Source organism: Micropterus dolomieu, unplaced genomic scaffold, assembly GCF_021292245.1.
Source record: "Micropterus dolomieu isolate WLL.071019.BEF.003 ecotype Adirondacks unplaced genomic scaffold, ASM2129224v1 contig_14692, whole genome shotgun sequence".
NCBI lineage: Eukaryota > Metazoa > Chordata > Actinopteri > Centrarchiformes > Centrarchidae > Micropterus > Micropterus dolomieu.
Window position 1 is genome coordinate 845 of NW_025743678.1, and position 4,085 is coordinate 4,929.

The 4,085-nt window shown below is 42.8% G+C and overlaps 1 long non-coding RNA gene across 1 annotated transcript; it reads left to right on the forward strand.

Annotated features, from left to right (window-relative positions):
• Window positions 1-289: 289 nt before the first annotated feature.
• On the forward strand, window positions 290-1,678 carry LOC123966975. Its single transcript, XR_006824148.1, has 4 exons — window positions 290-426; window positions 896-977; window positions 1,085-1,145; window positions 1,526-1,678. It is a non-coding gene; the product is annotated as an uncharacterized LOC123966975 (long non-coding RNA).
• Window positions 1,679-4,085: the final 2,407 nt, after the last annotated feature.

Here is a 4,085-nt window from a genome sequence, read left to right on the forward strand (position 1 = left end):
ATAAAAGCAACAAAGGGAAATTGAACAAAAACATTTAAATATGCTTTTTTTAAAGGGTAAAATAGAAAATAAAAACAGCGTACAAACACATAACTATTACTCATTTCAATACAACATGTAGCACCAAAGAAATATATCCTCATTTTGTTTATTTATTTTTTCCAGATGCTCCAAAGCTTCCCTCTGTGTCAGTGAGTCCCTCTGCTGAGATAGTGGAGGGCAGTTCAGTGACTCTGACCTGCAGCAGTGATGCTAACCCAGCAGCTAAATACACCTGGTACAAGGAGAATGAAGACTCACCAAAAGCATCAGGACAGAACTTCACCATCACTGACATCAGAGCTGAACACAGTGGGAATTATTACTGTGAAGCCCAGAACAGAAGAGGACGTCATAACTCCACCTTACATCTGATTGTTGTGGCAGGTATGTTTTTGCATTTAGCTGCACACACTCTGGGCACATTACAGTGTTTTCTAATTCCTTAGACACAATTTTTGAAACTAGTGGCTATTTTTTCAAAACTCTACACACTAATCACAAAACCTTACACCAATAAAACAAAACATTATACATCCCTTGCAAAAGCAAGCAATTCTTGCAAAACTATAATACAGTAAACACAAATGCACTGTACTTGGTTCGGATCTGTCTCTGCTTTCTATCTCTGACAGTAGAGAGATAATAATCTCTTTTTAGAGAGAACATTCTGATCTACTTTGGCTTTTAGTTTCTTCTTTGTAACGCTCCAAATCAGTTTCTTTACATTGGTAATAATTTGGTTTACTCTGATTGGTGTTTGGAAAGCAGTGTTACTCTATGGGAGCAATGGGTCCAAACATGCTGTAATACTTTAATTTACTGTCTGTGTTTTCTTTTGTTCTCTGTTTCTCAGGAGCAGGGAAATTAACAGTTGCTACAACAATCACTGTTGTTCTCCTGGTTATCATTTCCCTCTGTCTCTTCCTGTGGATCAGGTGAGCAGCTCTGTTTCACTGAATCATTGAATGTTAAATCACTGAAGGTCAGTTTGTCCAATCTAAAACATTCAGTCATTTATTTTCTTATTTATTCTCCTAACCAGGAAAAAGAGGGCTTCCAAGGAATCGTCTGAGCCTGAAGAGAGACCAGACAACAGGGAACAGGTGAGAATAGTCACGGATCTTATTCAAGAACAAAAGTCATTCACTCTTCAAGTGCTTCTGGGAAATTAATCTGACTGAGAAGGACTTCATGTTTCTCTTTTGACGTCCTTCTTCACAGAAATGAATTTCTAAAATGTGATTCTCCTCTTTTCTTGGATGTGACTAAATTCCTAGTAGATCCAGAAGCTTTCCTACTTTTTGTCCTTTCCTTGTAAATTCCTTTACTTAGCTCTTTTCTGTAATGCACGGTGAAGCAGGGTTATTTGTTCCATCATTACCACAGCTGTAGTTGCTTTGGTCTTTTTTGTCCTGGTTGCAATCATCTGTAAGAATTCACTATTCAAATGAAAAACCCACTCATGTAAAATATGTCTGTGCAGTTTCTACCTGAACAGCCAGAGGTGCAGGATAACCTTCAGTATGCCAGCATTCACTTCACCAACAACCAGGCAGATCCTCTCTACTCCAACATCAGACCAGCTCGCTCCCTCAGACACACGGAGCAGCAAGATTTCATGGAGTACGCTGTTGTCACATTTAAGAGTAATACTTCCCCGAGGTGAGCAGCTCTTCTCACATTATCCTCACTACAAGATTAAAATGACATAACTGTGAAATAAATGTGTTGTTTTTGCATTTTCCCTCTCTGTTTTTACATTTGTAGTATCAAGTTTGGGATATGATGTTATTTATATTATTTCAAACAATATCCAGAGGTCAGGAAACTGGAGAGAATCCAGCTGCATTGTACAGCACCGTCAACAAAATCTAATGAACACAACAGATATTGCATTTATGATGTTTCTGTTTCTTTATAAACTTTTTTCACTTTCATTCATTTTTTCAACATAACATCCACCAGTATAGCAGTAGGGTGTGGTGATGGAGCAGTGGATAAGACACATGCCTTCAGATTCCCACTGCGACACATCCACCAATGTGTCCCTGAGCAAGACACTTAACCCCTAGTTGCTCCAGAGGCGTGTGACCTCTGACATATTTAACAATTGTAAGTTGCTTTGGACAAAAGCGTCAGCTAAATGAGTAAATGTAACCAGTGTTCAGCTTAGTTTTTTAATCTGAATATGCAGCTTTAAAGAATGTGTAAAGTATTTTGTGACTTAAAGCATTAACTTGAATATTATTTGTGTAACATGTTTTTTACAGTCTTTTTGAAAGTTCAGTATTCAGTGACCTTTTATCTCTGCTCTCTAACAACTCTCCTTCCTGCCAAACCTCTTCCTGGAGACACCAAAATGTACCTGAAGTAACTGTTAGTGCACCAGAGGAAGTTAAGCCTCTCAGACCTAGGAGCTACTTTCAGAGCTAAACTTGTTTGTTTTTGTTTGAGTCTTACAGTTAGGACTTAAACACCCCTTATTTTTTTATGGAGTTTCATAAAACTCAGTTAGTTAGGAGCTACATATTTTGTGTGTATGACTCTACTCTTAATTCAGGAGTAGTAGTTACAGTGATATCCAACATCAGTAAGTCAAAATAAAAGTAAACAGGTGCATTAATAACAGAGTAAAAGTAAGGCTGAGGCTGCTCCACAGTGTCTGTAAGTAAGTGAGGGAGTTTTGCATAAATACCTTCACAATTATCTTATTACCTTATCTCAGCTAATGTGTATATAGTCTATGCAGTTTTTTAATGGCTTCCTTCTAATTTCCTTCCTTTTCTATTTGTTATTATTTCAGTCAAATAGTGTCGGTGTTTGTTACCTCTTAGCCAGCAGTCTCTTGTGATGCTGTAACATGTCACTTCCCCCCCAGAGATCAATAAAGCTGAAGATGAAACGCCTCGGGTTACGTATGTAACCCTGGTTCCCCGAGAAGGGGAACGAGAGACTGCGTCGGTTACGACACTATGGGAACGCCTCTAGGCGAAGCAGGTCTGAACGTGAATGAAATCACTCCAATCCTATTGGCTTGTTGCTAGAACGGTAAGGTGTGATGGAATAACCGGAGGAGTATAAAGCACACCTGTACACACTCATCATTAGCTTAAACTATGAAGCTTCTCGGGGAACCAGGGTTACATACGTAACCCGAGACGTTCCCCTTCGAGGGAACTCGAACTGCGTCTGTTACGACACTATGGGAACGAGATACCCACTAAACCGTGCCGAAAACCCCGCCTGCCCCTGTGTGCAATAAAGTGGCACGACTAAGAGGAGAGCGCACGAGTGTCAGGTGCCGAAGGAAGGTCAAGACTGTAAAACCGAATGAATGTGTGTGGAGTGGCCCAGCCAGCCACTAAACAAACATCCTGCAAGAGGCCCCGGAAAGGAGGGCTCGAGAGGCCGCCATGCCTCTGGTAGAATGAGCCCTCACAGCCACAGGTGAAGGCAAACCGCGCACCTGATAGGCCAGGGAAATAGTCTGAACAATCCAGTTGCTAATCGTATGTTTGGATGCAGGGAGCCCAGCCCTGGGGGACCCAAAACACACTAACAGCTGGTCAGCCTTCCTCCAACGGGAGGACCTCAGAGTGTAAATACTCCGGGCAGAGCAGATGAAGCCTCCCGTCCTCCGCCGTCACATGAGGTGGAGGATGAAATGCCTGCAGCACCGTGGACCCTGCCGCACAAGAAGGCACTTTAGGGATGTATCCTGGACGAGGGTGCAGGATAGCCCTAATATTCCCCGGGGCAAACTCCAGGCTTTGCGGGGAAACCGAAAGCGCTTGGAGATCCCCCACCCTCCTCAGAGAGGTGATAGCAAGGAGAAAGGCCATCTTGAGGGTCAAGTGCTTAGCCTCAGCTGACTCTAGGGGTTCGAAGGGGGCCTCAGCCAACGCCCCAAGAACCACCGCCAGATCCCAAGGGGGAACCTTGGACCGAGTCGCAGGTCTCATCCTCCGGGCACCACGGAGGAAACGTACAACCAAGGGAAGTTTCCCCAAGGACCCCTCCCTCAGAGGGGTGTGGAAAGACGA